This window comes from Cebus imitator, unplaced genomic scaffold, assembly GCF_001604975.1.
Source record: "Cebus imitator isolate Cc_AM_T3 unplaced genomic scaffold, Cebus_imitator-1.0 Scaffold63, whole genome shotgun sequence".
Taxonomy (NCBI): Eukaryota; Metazoa; Chordata; class Mammalia; order Primates; family Cebidae; genus Cebus; species Cebus imitator.
Genome location: NW_016107378.1, coordinates 5,918,956 through 5,939,520, shown reverse-complemented (window position 1 = coordinate 5,939,520; position 20,565 = coordinate 5,918,956). Strand labels below are relative to the sequence as shown.

The 20,565-nt window shown below is 51.4% G+C and overlaps 1 pseudogene; it reads left to right on the top strand.

Moving 5' to 3' along the window:
* Positions 1–14,552: 14,552 nt before the first annotated feature.
* On the top strand, positions 14,553–15,726 carry LOC108305424 (annotated as a pseudogene).
* The last annotated feature ends 4,839 nt before the right edge of the window (positions 15,727–20,565 follow it).

The following is a 20,565-nucleotide window of genomic DNA, read 5'->3' as shown; positions in this document are numbered from 1 at the left end:
CCGCGGCTCGGGGCCCCTGGCTCACGCCCCCTTCTCTGGCTCTCGGCTCGGTGCGGCGCCGGCCCCCCGGAGGAGGAAGGGGCGCGCGGGGGCGCTCAGGCGGCGGCCAGTAGGCGCGCCCGTGCCCCGGGCATCGCTCAGCCCGTGCGCCGGGCCGCCGCTGCCTGCCCTCGGGCTGCGGTGCTCAGCGCGAGGCGCGCAGCCGATCCCCAGGCCGGTGCCAAGTCGCCGGCCCCGCTAGCTGCCTCCATGGGCCAGGGGCTCGGAGAAGGGGGAGGCGGCGGCCGCGGTGGCGGAGCAGGAGGACGAGCAGGCGGCGGCGGCGGCCGGCCTCCCGTCCTCCCGGGCAGCGGCGGCGGCGGCTGCGCCCCGGCTCCTCCGCGCTCCAGCCGGCGCCGGCCCGCCCGCCAGCCTCCCTCGCGCTCCTGTCTTCTTTGTGGTCGCTGGCTCTCCTCCTCCCGATCCGGCTGCTGGGGCTGCACTGCAGAGACACATAATAAAGCCAGGCTTGGCTGGAAATGTAGCCGGGTCCCAGCAGGAGGATGTGAGGAGCGGAGTCCCGGCGGGGGAGCGCTCTGATCCCGTGGGGCGCCCCGCACTGCTCCGGCTCGGATCAGACGGAGAGAGGGCCAACAGCACCGAGCGATGGACAGCGCTGGAAATACAGCTCCGGCCGCCCGCAAAACCCGGACCGCGGCGGCGGCGGCGGCGGCAGGCACGGCGCGGGCGCGGGCACCGCAACGGCACGCGGGGCCGGGGCTCTGGCGCTGGCGGCACCGGGGCAGGAGGAGGGAACAGACTCAGGGCCCACGCGGCTGTCAAGCTCGCCAAGACGCATGAGCCTCACAAACTGCAAAAAGTGAGACAACGGAGAAGCAAACCGAGGTGGGCTGCCCTAGCATTGCCACCTTTCGATGTATGCCCCACGCACCTGAACTATCCCGAGACCTGGCTCTGCCAAGTTGGCTTTTGCCCACAGGTCAGTGTTCAAAGACCAGCCGTGCCCCACACCCAAAAAATTCTTTCACCACTGGGCTAACCCCGTGCGATCCCTACACCCGCATTTGTAGAATTCTTGCGCCTGGTGCGCACTTCCTCTGTGCCACTGTAAAAAGAACACCTTACCCCGAGACCCTGCAGAAGCACCCCCTCCCCGCGCAGTTGGCAGAAGAAATAAACCAGCTCCTACTTTCTGCGAGGTACTGCCCCGCCACAAGGGGGCGCCCCACGTCCCAGCAGCTCCTTAACCGGCTGATACTCCGATCTTGGAGTAGGCCCGGGAAGGGCTCAGACTTGGGAAAAGTCTTCCCCAGGAGGCTCCACTAAACCGTTCGTCTGAAGCCTCTCCCTCCCCCACTAGCTGCAGGCGGCCAGGTCTCGGGTGGGGAGCGGTCCCGACCTCGCCCCCCTCCCGGGCGAGTGGCGCCACCTCGGGCCGGCGCGCCCTGGAGCCGGGAGAGCAGAGCGGGTGCGCGGCGCGGCGCTGGGGGTTATCAATCTCGCGGATCGATAAGTTACCACTTGGAGAGGGGAAGGCTGCGTCCCCTCGGAGACGAGTTACCCAGGGCAACCTTTCACGGAAAAACCCGCTGCCCGCCGAGATCAGCGCCGGGGCGGGCCAGGCCGCGGCGCCCGCCCCACGCAGGGTGCCCGCGCCCCGCCGCTCCCCAGCCTGCCCGCCAGCCGGGCCCGGCCCCGCTCAGCTCTCTCCGCGGTCCCGCCGGGCCCTGCTCGCCAACCCCGTGCTGGGCTGATTGCCGAGGTAGATGCCACCCCCGCACCCTCGTGGCTGTGGAGCGCGAGCTGGAGGATGCGGAGAGGCCTAAGGCGAGGGGGGGGGGGGGGGGGGAGGGCAGGCGCGAGCGTCCTAGGCTGTCTCAGAGGTAGAGTCGGGTGACTGGCGAAACGCGACGCCGAGGTGGACACCCTAACAGCGGGAGCCGGCAAGCGAGGCTCCCGGGAGGGGCCGGGGCCGGGACGGAGACCTAACTAGATTTAACTAGACCCAAGCCCTGAGGGCCGCCCCTCCCCGGGTTAGCGCTGCCATCGCCAAGCCACTGTCCTCCCCAGCTCGTGCGTCCGAGAGTGTCCAACATCTCGGCCTCCCAGGAGGGAATGGGAGCCGCCCCTCGCTGCCCAGGGACGGACGGGGTTAGGCTGAACCAGGGGTGCCAAGGGCCGAAGCGAGGGTAGGGGCCGCGAGGCGCCTGGGAAGGAGCCAGGAAGGAGGGACAGAATCAGCCACTCCCCCCACCCCTGCCGGCGCCTGGGATCGAGGCCCGCGGAGAGAGGCTGACAGGCGGCAGATGGCACACGCTGGGGGAGGGGGGCGATTGGCCTCGGCTCCGGGGTGCCCCCGCCGCGGGCTGCCTCTCCTAGGGGGAGGGGGAGGGGAACAGCCCCCAGCTTGCCCGCCCGGGCTCTCTGGGGGGCTGGAGACTGCGGATCCTGCCCAGCCGGGAGCCTGGAGAGTGCGGGGGCGGACAAAAGGAGCGCGGTGGGAAATGGGTGTGCTGGACTAAAGAGGAGGCCATCGGCGGGGAGGGGTTGTTGGGGTCCCACGGGGCTGCCCTTTTCCACTCCTAGGGGTCTGCTGAAGGCTGAGGACGGAGGTGGGGCAACAGGATGGGGGGTCCGCAGTAGCCCATCCTGGCCTAATCCGCAAGGACTGGATCCTGGAGCCGCGCACAAAGTTTTCCGGACCCCCTCCCACGAATTGTCTGCACGCATGTCCGCGTCCCGACGCTCCCTCCTCCCCCTCCCCCTCCAAGTTCGGCGTCTCCCAGCTCAGCTGCAGTCAGGGTGCGGAGGGAGCCCGACCTCGTGTCCGCCTCGGCCCGGCCCGCTTCCTCTGAAGCTTGTTTCATTTTTAACTCCTTCCAGAAAAATGTTGTTTTAAGGAAAATCTCAAAGGAACAAAAAGCCAATAGTGGCTTCCTTATTTGCAACCCCCACCCCCACCGCTGAGCTCGGACTGCAAGGGCCTCAGGGGGCACGGGTGACACCTGGGCCTTGCTAACCACGGGTGACCTTGGACCAGAAAGGGGTCATTTTCAGGTGATGTTTTATACCCCCCACCTGCCTGCTTCTGGCAGGGAATAGGGGGTCTGGGCCCCTCTCCTGTGAGAAGGGCCCCCGCTGGCCTCTCCTTCTTTGGAAAGTGAACAGCTGCTTCTGCCCAGCTCAGAGAAATGGCTATGGAAACCCACGGTAAGCTGTAAGGAGCAGGAGCCACCATCATAAGTGCAAGAGAAATCCCAAGTTGACGTTTTTGAGAACAAGCAAGACTTTGCCCACACAAATGTGCATCTTCCTTCAAAGTCATAACTTGGCTGGAAAAGGGGAAACTTCTTGCCTAAGGTGGTGCCTTCTCCAGCCATTTCTGGATGCTCCTTAAGGATGTTTTTCTTAGACGTGCAGCAACTGAGGCCTCTTCCTTGAGTTTTCAAGAGGGAAGCGTCATTTTGAGCAGTCTGGTGAATGCACGAAGTTCTGGTGGGCTACAAAAACAGGATAGGACAATAAAGAAAACAAGTCAGGGCTCCCTTTGTGGCCTCTGACCTACAATTCCTGCAGAGCTCCCGGAGCTGCTCAAAGAGATGCTGTGCAATAAGTGACCAGATGTCCACCTTTGGCCGGGCACCATGGCTCACACCTGTAATCCCAGCACTTTGGGAGTCTGAGACAGGCAGATCACCTTCTGGGGAGGCCCTGGCTTATGCTTGTAATCCCAGCACTTCGGGAGGCTGAGGCAGGTGGATCACCTGAGGTCATGGGTTTGAGACAGGGCAACATGGTAAAACCCTGTCTTTACTAAAAAACCAAAAATTAGCTGGGCATGATGGCATGTGCCTACAGTCCCAGCTACTCGGGAGGCTGAGGTACAACAATCGCTTGGACCTGGGAGACTAAGCTTGCAATGAGCTGAGATCATGCCACTGCACTCCAGCCTGGGTGACAAAGCAAGACTCCATCTGAAAACAAAGAAAAATAAAAAGAAAGAAGGAAAAGAAAGAAAAAGAAAGAAAGAAATGCCCATCTTTTCCCCTTCCATGCACACACATTACTTACTTTAAATGACAACAGTCACTTGAATATATACAATCAGCAATGAGTGGTTTTTGTTTAGCACTTTATTACTTGAAACTCCCAGTCCTGAGGCGGGGGGACTTGCATCAGCCTGTGAGGAACAGTCATTTTGGCGAGGGAAGATTTATCCCTCCAGTCTTTTCCTAGAGAGTAAGTTCACTGCTTTGTTCCTATGTTTATTCAACATTTATTTATGATTGTGCACCTACTGTGTACCAAGACTGAGGGTAAAGCAATGAATGAAAAGGATCGCAGTTCCTCCCTGTTGGGGCTTGCTCAATAAAATGGCCACACAAGGCCAGTTGTGATGGTACACATTTGTAATCTCAGCACTTTGGGAGAATGAGGCGGGTGCAGTTGTGATGGCACACATTTGTAATCTCAGCACTTTGGGAGAATGAGGCGGGTGGATCACTTGAGGCCAGGAGTTCCAGACCAGATCGGTCAACATGGCAAAATCCCATCTCTACTAGCAATACAAAATTAGCCCGGCATGATGGTGGGTGCCTATGATCCTAGCTACTTGGGAGGTTGAGGCACAAGAATTGCTTGAGCCCAGGAGGCAGAGTTTGCAGTGAGCTGAGATCACACCACTGCACTCCAGCCTGGGCAACAGAGTGAGACTCTGTCTCAAATAAATAAATAGCCATAATAATTATTTAGTTATAGTCTTGATCAATCCTGAGAAGAAATTAAAATGTCGTACAAAGAGGCCACAAAACAGAGTCTCACTGGTGGGCTGGCTAAGAACCCGACAGGAGGAGGAAGGAGCCAAGGTGGGGGATGGAGAATAGAGTTCCCAGCTGTGAACAGTGCGTGTAAAGGGCCTGGGGCACAAAGGAGCTGGGGAATTCCAAGTGGGAGTTGTCACAGCTTAGACAAAGGCCACCAGGGCCAGGCTTAGGGGCCTATTCCATCCGTTTTCCAATCTAGCCTCCCTCACTACCTAGCTGAGGAACCAGAACAAGGGAGTCTATGCTTCCATTTTTCCATCTGCAAAATGAGAATACAAATAGCACGGATCTCATAGGGTGGTCTGAGGGTTTCCCATCCATCAGTGCTGCTTGTCTGGCCACAAGAAAGCAATCATCCAGCCTTTGCTGTCCCCCTCTTACCTTTCTTCTCTCACCTTCACCGCCTCCAAGGTCACCCATGTTCATAGAGATGCCGGTCACACAACTACAGATCCCCTCCTTGCACCAATAAGTTCCTCCTTCTCCCTGTGTTTCCTTGATTCAGACTTGCCCTTGCTTTCTAGAAGCTTTCTAGCTTCTTTAGGTCTATTGAGACAGTTTTGTGCATTTGTGCTTTATTTTAATGATGCATCTATTTGTGGAATCCAAGTTTCCCCTGAACACCCCTGTCCTCGGAGCACTAAGGAAGCAATGGCCATGCTCTCTGGTCACGACTTCCAGGAGATGGCCTGGCAGCACGATTGTGAACCAGCAGCCGCCACAAGTCCAGGCCTTCCTCACCTCTTCATTCTCATTTGCAGGGTTCTTCTCACAAGACTTGGTCTTGAAGCTTCTGAGGGTTCAGAAGAGAGGAAGGCAAGATCAAAAAGAGAGTCCTTTTCTCTGCTTTTAGTTCTCAGTCTGGTGTTTTGAGGAGGGAAATCCCTGCAGATGCGCCTGAAATTCCCCAGAGGTCCCTACTGTCCCCCCTCCCCATGACCACAACTCAAAGAGGCCAGCAGTGGGCCCAGACATCTGCCTCTCTGGGGCTCTCTGGGGCTGCAGTAGCATGGTGCCAAAAACAATAAGGCGGGTGTGGGAACCTCCTTGTCGTCTCTGGTTTCTGTTCAGCTGGAAAAGCCATTTCTATTTTATCATCATTATTATAATTATTTAATTCTTCAAGCATCAGCAGTCTTTGCAGGGAACACCCACAAGGCAGCAAGGAAACCAACTTGGCGGGAGGCTCCCCATGGACTCATACCCTTAGAAAGCTTGAAACTCCAGGCCCTGGCCCTCACCCTGAGAGCATCTTGCCTGGACCACCTGTAGCTGCCCAGGTGTGCAGCACGCTCGAGCCTGGGATCACTTCACTCAGAGTCACTTGCTGCTTTGTTATCTTAAAATGCTTCTTTTACAATATTTGTGATTTGCCTTACAATTTTTTTTTCAGTACGATTTTGGTAAATTTTAAGACTTTTTTTTTTTTTTTTGACAGAGTCTTGCTCTTGTTGCCCAGGCTGGAGTGCAGTAGCACGATCTCAGCTCACTGCAACCTCCACCCCCCAGGCTCAAGCGATTCTCCTGCCTCAGCCTCCTGAGAAGCTGGGATTACAGGCTCCCACCACCATGCCCTGCTAATTTTTGTATTTTTAGTACAGACGGGGTTTCACCATGTTGGCCAGACTGGTCCCAAACTCCTGGCCTCAAGTGACACCTGCCTCAGCCTCCCAAAGTGCTGGGATTACAGGTGTGAGCCACTGCACCTGGAATTTTTAAGAAAATTTTGTAAAATTCAGTTTAATGAATGCTATAGGATACCAAATTCTTTCAGTTTTACCTAGAAGTGGTTAGGCAAAATGCTCTGTAGCATGCAAATCTTACGACTCACACACTTCAGGACTGGTCACAAGTCCTTCCACCATCAGTAGCTCAACCAAGCACCAATCGGTCTAATTAGCAAACCGGACATCCAAAATGTGATAGGTTTAGCACTGGGCTCTCCTTGGTGAAATTAAAAGCTGTCATGTACAGTTTAGCAAATGTGATCTAGAAACACACACCCCTCTGCATGAACAGGGACTATAAGCCAGAGAGGCTGGGATAAGCCGTATCTTTAGGGTGAACCCCCTGCACACATACCTTGATCCGTAAGGGGCACTGAGTCTTGCCGTTGAGTAGGATTTTTGCTGCATGGTGCCCAGTAGGGGACACAGATTCCTGACTGGAAATGTGATGAGCATATTTGGAGTGTGCCTTTCACGCTGGGACTAGTCAAGAGTCTGGACAGATAGAGAGATGAAACTTCATGGAGCTCACACAACAGTGGTTGCAGAATCTGTTTTGTCCTTTTTTTTTTTTTTTGAGACGGAGTTTTGCTCTTGTTGCCCAGGCTGGAGTGCAGTGGCACCATCTTGGCTCACCACAACCTCCACCTCCTGGATTCAAGCGATTCTCCTGCCTCAGCCTCCAGATTAGCTGGAATTACAGGAATGCACTGCCACGTCCAGCTAATTTTGTATTTTTAGTAGAGATGGGTCTTCTCCATGTTGGTCAGGCTGGTCTCGAACTCCCAGCCTCAGATGATCTACCTCCTCGGGCTCTCAAAGTGCTGGCATTACAGGCATGGCCCTTGTAATGGTCCTTAAAATGGTCCCACTTTGCTACTGGACATCTGGGTTTTTTAATTTTTATTTATTCTTTTTTTTTTTTTTTGAGACAGGGTCATGCTCAGTTGTCCAGGCTGTCACAGTGGCGTGATTACTGTAGACTTGACCTCCCCTGCATAAGCGATCCTCCTACCTCAGCCTCACAAGTAGCTAGGACCACAGGTAAACACCACCACACCCAGCGAATTTTTGTGTATTTTGCAGAGACAAGGTTTTGCCATGTTGGCCAGGCTGGTCTCAAACTCCTGGCCTCAAGAGATCCGCCCACCTCAGCCTCCCAAAATGCTGGGATTATAGGTATAAGGCACCGTGCTCAGCCAACATCTGTTTTATAACTGTCGGTGTGTGTGGCAGAATTTGGCCTTCAGTATCACTTGGTAGAGAGGTTATGCGGGAGTAGAAAAGCTTCATCCACCTCTGATCACTATTATCTGCTAAAAACGGATGATACTGGCTTAGATCATTTTGGGAAAAAATAAAATCTGGTATTTCTTTCTTTCCTTGTGTGAATACTCCTTTCCCACCATTATGGCAAGAAACTACTAGATGCCCAGGCCTAGGAGAAACACCATGGAGATTTCAGAAGAACATGAGCATGTGTGGTCCTGTGCATGGCACATATAATGCCCTTAGGCACCCAATGCCTCCAGGCAGTAGGGAGAGAAAGAGGATGATCAGGGTTGCATCTACACTGCACCTCATTGCATCCCTAGTGCCCTGCAAATGCTCAAAACTTAGGGGTGGCTCCAGGAGAAAGAACATCAATCTATGTGGCATACAGAGGAAGTACCCAAATACGTCCCTGGGCAATCAGCCATTGTTACATGGTTTTCTGCCAGACAACAGAGGCTGATTAGTAGGCTTTGAGCCAGGCATTGATTTGCGCTTCTGTAATCTCAGCTCTTTGGGAGTCCAAGGTGGGCAGATCACTTGAGGTCAGGAGTTCGAGACCAGCCTGGCCAACGTGGCGAAACTCCAACCCTACTGAAAATACAAAAATTAGCTGGGTGTGATGGTGCACACCTGTAATCCAAGCTATTTAGGAGACTGAGGCAGGAGAATCGCTTGAACCCAGGAGGTGGAGGTTGCAGTGAGCTGAGATCACGCCACTGCACTCTAGCCTGGGTGACAGAGCAAGACTATGTCTCAAAAAAAAAAAGAAAAGTAAGTTTTGCCCACCCAACTAGGTCAAACACTCTTTCAGGACAGAGCCCTAGATTTTGCTGTGTACCCCCTTCACACCAGGGTACCCACTGCCTTCCCAGTGAGTGCCGGTGACTGGAGAAGCTGGCAGGACGCTGACCAGACAGAGGTCAGCAGTGGGTTCTAGACACACAGGGGAAAGAGCTGGACAGGTCTGAATTCGAATCCCAGCCTTACCTTGGATAAGACAACCTTACCTATAAAATGAGAGGATAGTGTCACCGGCACAGGGTGGTTGTAATCCATAAAACAATGTCAACATAGTGACTTGCCTCCATGATATGAAAGGGGCATGGAATCAGCTCATGCTGTAAGACATCTAGCCAGCAGTACTTTGCACATAGTAGCTGCGTGATCAATGTTCAGTATAAGTTTTCATTGTGGTTTCTTTTCAGTAATGGGTATGGCTGAGACTCTGCTGAGGGATGGGCTGACAAGGAAGTAAGCTCATTCTCAGGGCCCTGAACTAAGACTAGAGAAGAAAGCAGGTAAGTAGCTTCCCAGAACTGTTTCTATTTGTTCTTTTCCCTGGGGCCTTCATGTCGTGAGAGTTTAATCCACATTAGCTATTGTTTTTTTGGTTTGGTTTTGTTTGTTTGTTTTGTTTGTGAGACAAAGTCTCACTCTGTCGCCCAGGCTGGAGTGCAGTGGCGCGATCTCAGCTCACGGCAACCTCCGCTTCCGGGGTTCAAGCAATTCTCCGCCTCAGCATCCCAGGTAGCTGGGATTACAGATGCCCACCACCACCCCCGGCTAATGTTTGTATTTTTAGTAGAGACAGGGTTTCACCATCTTGGCCAGGCTGGTCTTGAACTCCTGAGCTTGTGATCCACCTGCCTTGGCCTCCCAAAGTGCTGGGATTACAGGCGTGATTTTTTTTTTTTTTTTTTTTTTTTTTGAGACAGAGTCTTGCTCTTTTGCCCAGACCACAGTGCTATGGCGCGATCTCTGCTCACTGCAACCTCTGCCTCCTGGATTCAAGCTATTCTCATGTCTCACCCTCTCGAGTAGCTAGGATTACAGGCACCCGCCACTACACCTGGCTAATTTTTGTATTTTTAGTAGAGACAGGGTTTTACCATGTTGGTCATACTGGGTTTGAACTCCTGACTTCAGGTGGTCCTTGGCCTCCTAAAGTGTTCGGATTAGGCAGAGCACACACAACAGCCACTCAAATCAGTTTAGGTTTCTGGCTGGGTGTAGTGGCTGATGCCCATAATCTTAGCACTTGGTGAGGCTGATTGCTTGATCCCAGGAGTTTGAGACCAGCCTGGGCAACATAGTCCAGTCTCTACAAAAATAAAAATGGCCAGGCGCGGTGGCTCACACCTATAATCCCAGCACTTTGGGAGGTCAAGGCAGGTGGATCACCTGAGGCAGGAGTTCAAGCCCAGTATGACCAACATGGTAAAACCCTGTCTCTATTAAAAATACAAAAATTAGCTGGGTGTGGTGGCAGGTACCTATAATCCCAGCTACTTGGGAGGCTGAGGCAGGAGAATCACTTGAACTCAGGAGGCAGAGGTTGCAGCGAGCCTAGATAGCAACACTGTACTCCAGCCTGGGTGACAGAGCGAGACTCTGTCTCAAAAATAAATTAATTAATTAAAATTAAAATTAAATTAGCCGGGTGTTGCGGTGTGTTCCTGTGGTTCCAGCTACTCCGAACTTGGGTGGGAGGATGGCATGAATGCAGGAGTTCAAGGCTACAGCAAGTTCTGATTGCTGGGTGACAAAGCCAGACCTTGTCTTTAAAAAAAAAAAAAAGTTTGTTCCCTGGGTGGCCTTGGGCAAACTCTCTCAATGCCTCAGTCTCCCCATTTGTGAGATCCCCTGGTTCTCTGTTTGAATGAAGAAGCACATCTGGGCTTATTCCTATCCTCTGGCCCAACCGGCACCAAGCCAGAGTTCAAAGCTTCAGGGAGCAGAGGAAATTCAGGGAAAAGGCCACCAACGGGAGGTTATGGGGCTTGGGCCCCACTGGGATGGGAGCAGATGGGGCAGGCCTCAGACCTCAGTGGACACAGCCCAGCGCAGCAATTCCCAGGACCACCGCTGCCTCCTCTGAGCAGCCGGGCCCCATCCTGGCCATGCGCTTTGGGACATGCCAGGGCCTGGCTTCCCAGGGGCCAGAGGGAGCTCCCGCAGGGGACTTCAAAAGCCCAAATGCCTTTCAGAAAGGAACTAAAACTTTCTGCTTAACCAAAGCCTCTGCAGGAGAACAGGCCTAGCCCTTTTCTTTTTAAGTCTCTTTATTTTCCAGCCGGCTGGCCTGGTCATTCTCTTTTTTTCCTATTATAAACGGTCCCAGCTGCAACACACAGGAGAAAAAAAACCAACTCCCAGGCCTGGGCAGGGGCCGGTTGTAGCCCAGCCGCCTGGCTGGCCTCCTGCAGCAGACAAAGGCAGCTCTGGCCTCCGGCACCCACTGGGAGAGGCCCTTAAGCCCCCACCCAGAGCCAAGGCCACAGCAGGAGTGAGGGGAAGATTCAGGAAGTTTCTGCCTGCACTCCAAACCCTCTCCTGGCCCTGGGAGCAAAGCCGCCATTTGGCCAAGCCAAGGACTTCTGGAGGGCCTGTTTGTCAAGGGAAGAAAATGAACAATGAGGTCCCACTTACCAAACAGGATTCTGGGCTTTAGGCCTGGAGGGGCCTTATGAGATGATCTCGTCTTGGACTAGAAAGATGGAGAAACTGATGTCTAGCAAGGAACAGACTTGCCCGAGGTCACATTGCCAACAATGGCAGAGCTGGCCTTGAAACCAATACTCTCAATTCCAAAACCAGATAACAAAGAAATTTTGAAGGAAGGAGGGCAGGTGAGGGAAGTCAACATCCTGAAGTTGCTGGATGTTGGTGGGGATGTAGGTGTCATGGTGTCATTGCTTTTAGTCCTGGGTGAGTCTGACATCAGGTGATATGAATGCAGACAGCCTGCTTTGAACTCAGCTCCTCTGCCTCCCAGCAAATAATTTCATTTCTCTGTGCCTCGGTTTCCTCATCTGTGAAAATTGGTGTATGCTGGTACCTACCTGGTAGGGCTGCTGAGAAGATTAAAGGAGCCAGTAGATAAAGCACTTAGAATAGTGCTGAAAAAAGTGACCTCTTACTGTCATAAATGCTTTCTTCACCTAACCTGTATTTGCAACCTCCAGGGGCCTCCTGATGAGGCACTGGGTGCCATCTGGGCAAGGCAGAAAAGTCTCTGGCCTGATGAAACCTCGGGGTGGGACTAATTTTATCTACATAATTATTTATTTATTTATTTTTGAGACAGTGTCTTACTCTGTCACCCAGGCTGGAGTGCAATGGTGCGATCTCGGCTTGCTGCAGCCTTCACCTCCCAGGTTCAAGTGATTCTCTTGCCTCAGCCTCCTGAGTAGCTGACTCGCTGGCTTGTTAGCCAGAGCCCAACAGATAGAATCTTCCATTCTCCTGGTAGGAGGTTAGCAGGGACCACAAACTCAGCTGTCTCCAGCTGTCTCCAGATCCAAACTGACCAGGCAGGAGGAGGCAAGCAGGCTGGGATCTGTGTGGAGTCAAAGGGAGTGTGTTCCCTGCAAAGACAGGGGGAAGCCACCCTGCAGCGCCCCTTCCAGGCTGTAATCAGGTTTGTAAGTGGGACTGGACCTCAAGCCCAGAGTTTGCGACCTCCCCAGCCTAGGGAGTCTGGCTCATTCTCGCTGCCTGCCATTGTGCCGGGGAGGCAGGGGTGGTGCGTGAAGAAGTAGTTGCCCTTGTTCCAGGGCCCTTGCCAACCCAAGCGGCTCTTCAACTTCACAGCACCTCTCAGCGCTAAAAATGGAGCGGCCCCGGGCGTGGCCTGCGAGCTGGGGATGCGGGGCCACGGGCGGAACTCCAGCCAGGTGCCCCTCGCTGCCCTTGGCTCCCGTGCTGTCGCCACGCCCCGTGCGTGCGGAGAGCGGCCCAGGCTCCCGCAGTGGCCCGCAGGGATGCTACCTCCCGTAGGGCGCCAACCCTCCCTCAAAAAGCAAACAAGCCTGAAAACTCTCCTGATCTTCTGCCCTGGGAACCCCATGGACCTCACAGAAACCTTGTCTCGGGTCTGAAGTAGGAGGTGGGAGGAAGAGGATCCAGATCCCCTAGGCTGGGGGAAGGACAGCCCCCTCCTTTCCACACTTTTCTCCCAGCGCCCCACTTCCAAGGTCCAGCCCGGTATCCTGCAGACTGGTCTTCCTACACCATTTAAGTTCAAGCCCGTGATGCAGTCATTATCTCCATTTATCGTGAGAAAACTGAGTCTCAGAGAGGCCGCATCATTGGTCCAAGGTCACACAGCCCTGAAAGGATAGAGCTGGGATTGAAATCAAGGCAAATCTTCCTCCAAAGTTGGAGATGTTCATCTGCCCAGCCAGTTAATTTTGGTTTCTGCAACTTGCCTGAAGCATAGCTGATGTATTGATTTTAGACGGATGGATGTTTAGATCGACATATAAACAGAGAGATAAAGATGGCATCTGGGAACCACAGACAATTGTATCAGGTGTCAAGTTGGGGACACAGGATATCCTTCCTCCAAATCTTCATCAACCCCCAAATTCTTTCCTGTTCATGTTTAACTAGAAAAGATTTTGAACATGCAGAAAATAATAATAGCTGATACTCGTGTGCACCCAACAGATGCTAAAATGTTACATTTGTTGGGGTGTGGGGTGGTGGGTTGGGGTGGGTTATTTGATATGGACAGCTGATGTTTTCTGAATCTTACTCAAATGTAGCTTCAAGCCAAATCTCCTAGGTTCCCTGTACCCCTCCAACTAGACCTAAGCCCATTTAAGAACGATGCTACAGAAGACATGATTGTATATTTAGAAAACCCCATCATCCCAGCCACAAATCTCCTTAAGCTGATAAGCAACTTCAGCAAAGTATCAGGATACAAAATCCATGTGCAAAAAATCGCAAACATTCCTATACACCAGTAATAGACGGAGAGCCAGATCATGAGTGAACTCCCATCCGCAATTGCTACAGAGCGAATAAAATACCTAGAATACAACTAACAAGGGATGTGAAGGACCTCTTCAAGGAGAACTACAAACCACGGCTCAACAAAATAAGAGAGGACACAAACATATAGAAAAGCTCATGGTTAGGAAGAATCAATATGGTGAAAATGGCCATACTGCCCAAAGTAATTTATAGACTCGGTGCTATCCCCATCAAGCTACCAATTACTTTCTTCCCAGAAGGACACCTTAAACTTTATATGGAACCAAAAAAAAAAGCCTACATAGCCAAGACAATCCTAAGCAATAAAAACAAAGCTGGAGGCATCGTGCTACCTGACTTCAAACTATATTACAAGGCTACTCTACTCAAAACAGCATGGTACTGGTACCAAAACAGAGATATAGACCAATGGAACAGAACAGAGGCCTCAGAAAGAACACCACACAACTACAACCATCTGATCTTTGACAAAGCAGGCAAAAACAAGCAATGGGGAAAGGATTCCCTATTTAATAAAAGGTGTTGGGGAAACTGGCTAGCCATATGCAGAAAGCTAAAACTGGATCCCTTCCTTACACCTTATACAAAAATTACTCTACATAGATTAAAGATTTAAACATGAGGCCTAACACCATAAAAACTCTAGAAGAAAACCTAGGCAAAACCATTCAGGACATAGGCATGGGCAAGGACTTCATGACTAAAACACAAAAAGCATTGGCAACAAAAGCCAAAATGGACAAATGGGATCTAATTAAACTCCAGAGCTTCTGCACAGCAAAAGAAACAATCATTAGAGTGAACTAGCAACCAACAGAATGGGAAAACATTTTTGCAATCTACCCATCTGACAAAGGGCTTATATCCAGAATCTACAGAGAACTTTAAAAAGTGTACAAGAAAAAACAAACAACCCCATCAAAAAGTGGGTGAAGCTCTCAGTCGCCGCTGCCAGCCCACACACCGTGTTCTCCTGCCGCTCCGCTGCCTCACTCCTCCACTGGTCCAATGGGAGAAGAAATCGCTGCACTCGTCATTGACAATGGTTCTGGAATGTGCAAAACTGGCTTTGCTGGGGACGACACCCCTTGAGCCATGATTCCCTCCATCGTCAAATGCCGCCAGCACCAGGGCCTGATGTTGGCACGGGCCAGAAGGACTCCTACGTGGGTGACGAGGCCCAGAGCAAGAGCGGCGGCCTGATCCTGAAACACCCTGTCAAGCACGGCATTGTCACCAACTGGGACAACATGGAGAAGATCTGGCACCACACCTTCTACAACAAGATGCATGTGGCACTGGAGGAGCACCCCGTGCTGCTGACCAAGGCCTGCAGAACCTCAAGGCCAGCAGAGAGAAGATGACCTGGATCATGTTTGAGACTTTCAACAACCCGGCCATGTACATGGCCATCCAGGCCGTGCCATCCCTCTACACCTCTGGGCGCACCACTGCCATTGGCTGGAGATGGGGTCACCCACACAGTGCCCATCTGCGAGGGCTACACCCTCCCTCATGCCATCCTGCATCCAGACCTGGCTGGCAGGGACCTGACCGTCTACCTCATGAAGATCCTCACCAAGTGCGGCTACAGCTTCACCACCACGGCTGAGTGGGAGATCATGTTCAATGTGAAGGAGAAGCTGTGCTATGTGGTCCTGGACTTTGAGCAGGAGATGGCCACCGCCGAGTCCTCCTCCTCCCTGGAGAAGAACTACGAGCTGCCTAATGACCAGGTCATCACCATCAGCAACGAGCACTTCCAGCGTCCAGAGGTGCTGTTCCAGCCTTCTTTCCTGGGCATGGAATCTTGCGACATCCATGAGACCACCTTCAACTCCATCATGAAGGGTGACGTGGCCATCTGCAAAGACCTGTACACCTACATGTACTGGCGGCACCACCATGTACCTGAGGATCACCAACAGGATGCAGAAGATCACTGCCCTGGCACCCAGCACCATGAAGATCAAGACCATCACACCCCTGAGCACAAGTACACGGTGTGGATGTGTGGCTCCATCCTGGCCTCACTGTCCACCTTCCAGCAGATGTGGTTTAGCAGGCAGGAGTACAAGGAGTTGGGCCTCTCCATCATCCACGGCAAATGCTTCTAAATTGGACTGCGAGCAGATGCCTAGCATTTGCTGCATGGGTTAACTCCGAAGTATAAATTTGCCCCTGGTAAATGCACACACCCCATGCTAGCCTCATGAAAGTGGAATAAGCCTTCAAAAAGAAATTCATCCTTGAAGTTTGTATCTGATATCAGCACTGGATTGTAGAAGTTGTTGCTGATTTGGACCTTGTATTCAAATTAACTGTTCCCCTTCGTACATACCTTTGATTTCAACCCTTAGTACATGTGGCTTGGTCAATTCATGGCTGAGGTAAGAAGGTGCTTGTGGAAAACAAGTCCATGGCTTGGTGGGTCTGCGTGGCCAGCAGTCTCTGATCTGTGCAGGGAGTTCATGTGTCAGGGCTGAGTGTGCTGGGATTTCTCTAGAGGCTGCAAGGGCTCCTGAAGCAGTGTTTCTGTCCTGCTGATCTGTCAGGGTTGGCAAATCCAAGCCCTAGGACCCAGTTTCCTTTCTTAGCTGATGTTTTCCTACCACAGCACCATGGCTGTCACTTGCCTTGAGTTGGAGGCAGTTTGCATTTACACCAGCAAATGTATTCAACCTTTTAATTTATATAAGATTTTTTTGTATGCAATTCTTGATTCTTTAAAGAGATGGCAACAAATTTTGGTTTTCTACTATTATGTGAGAACATTAGGCCCCAACAATACATCATTGTGTAAGGAAAAATAAAAGTGCTGCCGTAAGAAAGAAAAAGTGGGCGAAGGCTATGAACAGGCACTTTTCAAAAGAAGACATTTATGCAGCCAACAAACATGAAAAATGCTCATCATCACTGGTCATTAGAGAAATGCAAATCAAAACCACATGAGATACCACCTCACGCCAGTTAGAATGGCAATCATTAAAAAATCAGGAGACAACAGATGCTGGAGAGGATGTGGAGAAATAGGAACACTTTTACACTGTTGGTGGGAGTGTAAATTAGTTCAATCATTGTGGAAGACAGTGTGGCAATTCCTCAAGGACCTAGACATAGAAATTCCATTTGACCCAGCAATCCCATTATTGGGTATATACCCAAAGGATTATAAATCATTCTGTTATAAAGACACATGCACATGTATGTTCATTGTGGCACTTTTCACAATAGCAAAGACCTAGAACCAACCCAAATGCCCATCAATGATGGACTAGACAAAGAAAATGTGGCACATATACACCATGGAATACTATGCAGCCATAAAAAACGATGAGTTCATGTCCTTTGCAGGGACACGGAGGAAACTGGAAATCATCATTCTCAGCAAACTGACACAAGAACAGAAAACCAAACACCGCATGTTCTCACTCATAAGTGGGTGTTGAACAATGAGAACACATGGACACAGGGAGGGGAACATCACACACTGGGGCCCGGGGCGGGGGTGAGGGGCCAGGGGAGGAATAGCAGGAGGTGGGGGGTATAGGGGAGGGATAGCATTAGGAGAAATACGTCTTGTAGATGATGAGGTGATGGATGCAGCAAACCACCACCGTGGCACATGTATATCTATGTAATAAGCCTGCACAATCTGCACATGTACCCCAGAACTTAAAGTATATTAAATACATTTTTTTTTTTTTTTTTTGGAGACGGAGTTTCGCTCTTGTTACCCAGGCTGGAGTGCAATGGCGTGATCTTGGCTCACCGCAACCTCCGCCTCCTGGGTTCAGGCAATTCTCCTGCCTCAGCCTCCTGAGTAGCTGGGATTACAGGCACGCGCCACTATGCCCAGCTAATTTTTTGTAGTTTTTTTTAATAGAGACGGGGTTTCACCATATTGACCAGGATGGTCTCGATCTCTTGACCTTGTGATCCACCCGCCTCGGCCTCCCAAAGTGCTGGGATTACAGGCTTGAGCCACCGCGCCCGGCCTATTAAATACATTTTTTTAAAAAGAACGCTGCTACAGGGATCAGGGGGCCGCATAGGTAACCAGCAAGGCTGGGAAGCCTCCAGTGTCAGGTACTCACGGAAGCTGCAGGGGCCTTGACTGAAATATTAGATCTTGAACATATGACCCTCAGGAGAAAGGCCCTATAAACAGCGGACATAGCAAAGGTCCCGATTTACAGGAGTGCAACCTGAGGCTGGAAAATGACTTGCCTGGGGCCAAAGACTCTGCCCTTTCTCTTCTCCATCCCCGCTTCCCTGTTTCCTCCTTGCTTCCCTTGGGAGAGTGGATGCAAAAAGGAAGGGGGCACCTGTAGAGAGAGGGGCCCTGGAAGACAAAACCCCTGGCAAGAGGGAAGGAGGCAGGTTGTGCCCGGCCTCCAGGGGAGAAGGCTGTGGGGCCCTGGGGGTCAGCTGCCCTGCCTGCTCCACGGGGCTTCGGGGCTTTGTTGGCCCCTACAGAGATGGTGAGCAGGGATGCCCAGCAGAGTATCTGGAAGTTGAGAGGGGGGTGTGAAACGACAGACAGGCAACACGTCAGGCCGGTGTGTGTCCCTAAACATGGGGAAGGGGCCGCCCACCACCGAGGGACGTCCACCTGGTCAGGTGGTAGATGGTGACTCTCAAGTGTAAGAGCATGGACCCTCCATCTCTTTCTTTGGACACTCCCCGCACGCGCACACTTTTTTGGGGTCATTCTTGTATAAATACATCTGTCCAGCTAGCCTCAAGGTTTGGGAATCTGGAGCCAGAAATGCAGAATCCTCTCCTGGCCAGGTCCTTGGACTCACATGAGCTTTCAGCAAAGCCACAGAGTCAACACAGTGAGCTGACAGCAACAAGAAGGATATCAACAATAACAATTTAGGATTTTTTCTGTCACAAATGATTTTTTTTTAATCTGGCTTAAACAAAAACTTTGTGGTTCCAGTTTCAGGGTTGAGAGGATCCAGATATTCAAAACATATCACAAAGGACACCATCTCTCCATCATTCAGCCCGGCTGTCCTGCATGGTGTCTTCATTCACAGACTCCACACAGTGACAGCATGGCTGCCAGGGTCCAGCTGCCCTGACAATTTCAAGGTCAATGAGAAAGAGCCAATCAGATGTGGCGTCTCATGCCTGTAATCCCAGGACTTTGGGAGGCTGAAGTGGGAGGATTCCTTGAGCCTAGGAGTTTGAGACCAGCCTAGGCAGCATAAAGAAACCCCACCTCTACAAAAATAAATAAATAAATAAAAATGAGCCAGGCGTGGTCGTGTGTTTCTGTAGTCCCAGCTACTCAAGAGGCTGAGGTGGGAGGATGGCTTGAACCCAGAAGGCTGAGGCTGCAGTGAGCTATGATTGCGCCACTGCACTCTAGTCTGGGTGATAGAGCAATTCCCTGCCTCCAAAAGGGACAAGAAAAAAGAAAAGAAAGAGCAATCCTGTTTTTTTTTTTTCTTCAACTCTTTTTTTTTTCTCTTTGAGATGGTGTCTCAGTCCGTCACGCAGGCTGGAGGGCAATGGTGTGATCTCAGCCATTGCAACCTCCTCCTCCCAGGTTCAAGCAATTATTTTGCCTCAGCCTCCCTAGTAGTTGGGACTACAGGTGTGTGCCACAATGCCTGGCTAATTTTTTTATTTTTAGTAAAGACAGGGTTTCACCATGTTGGCCAGGCTGGTCTCGAACTCCTGACCTCAAGTGATCTACCTGCCTCAGCCTGCCAAAGTGCTGGGATTACAGGCATGAGCCACCGCCCAGCACTTTGGGAGGCCCAACTCTTTAAATTGAGCATGTGACTGGGCTGGCCAAGGTTGGGCACCCACTGCCTCCTGGGTGCCAGGCACTATGTTGCGTAGTCTACATAGTTATCTCATTCTACCCACTTGGTCTCCTATTTGTTTGTGTTCTTGCTTTTTGTTTTGTTTGGTTTGGTTTTGTTTTGTTTTTTGAAACAGGGTCTCACTCTGTCATCCAAGCTGGGGTGCAGTGGTGCGATTGCGGCTCATTTCAGCCTCAGCCTCCCAGGCTCAAGCAATCGTCCCATCTCAGCCTCTTGAGTAGCTGGGACCACAGGTACATGCCACCAAGCCTGGCTTTTTTTTTTTTTTTAATAGAGACAGGGTCTCACTTTGTTACTCAGGCTGGTCTCGAGTCCCTGGGTTCAAGCGAGCCACCCGCCTTGGCCTCTCATGGTACTGGGATTGCAGGTGTGCACCACTTCACCCTGTTTGTTCTTGTTTAATGTTCATCTTTCCCATTAGATTATAAGCTCCATGAGGACAGGGACCTCTTGAATCTTATTCATGGCTTTGTTCTCTGTACCTGGAGCAAGCCTAGAACAGCAAAGGAGCTGAAACAATTTTTTATTGGAAAGAACACAATTTTACCCTCCCAGAAGCAGAAAATGTAGAGGTGGAGGGAGCAGACAGTTGTTCTCACACTCTGACCAGCTCACCCAAGATTAAAACAATGTTATCCTTGGTCTCTGTCACTAGCTTCTCATTGTTTATGTGCAAATTTGCTTTTGCCCATTTATGATAGTATCTTACATAAGACATTAGGTTAAGTGTTTTCGGTCAGCATTACGCAGTAGACACTTTTCCATTTTGTTTGCAGACCAAGCTGTTTTCCCCCTTACTTATCTACTCGTTTCCTACTCCTCACTTCCAAGGCCAGCAGCCTGGTTTCTAGGATTCTTCATGCTCACAGGTCATGTACTAACAGAAGTACCTGTATGGGAAGGGGCTGGGCTGGCATTAGCGTGAAAAGGTGCATCAAACTCAAGAGGCACTTGCCCACCTCTGGCTCTCCTCACTGGACATGATTACACATCCTAGAAGCCCTTCCAGGCACTTGAAATAGTGCTAACTCGTCGTTTTTTCATGGACTCATAATATTGTACATGTAAATGTATCACAATTTAACTTTTCATCTTGGGTGTAAATATTTC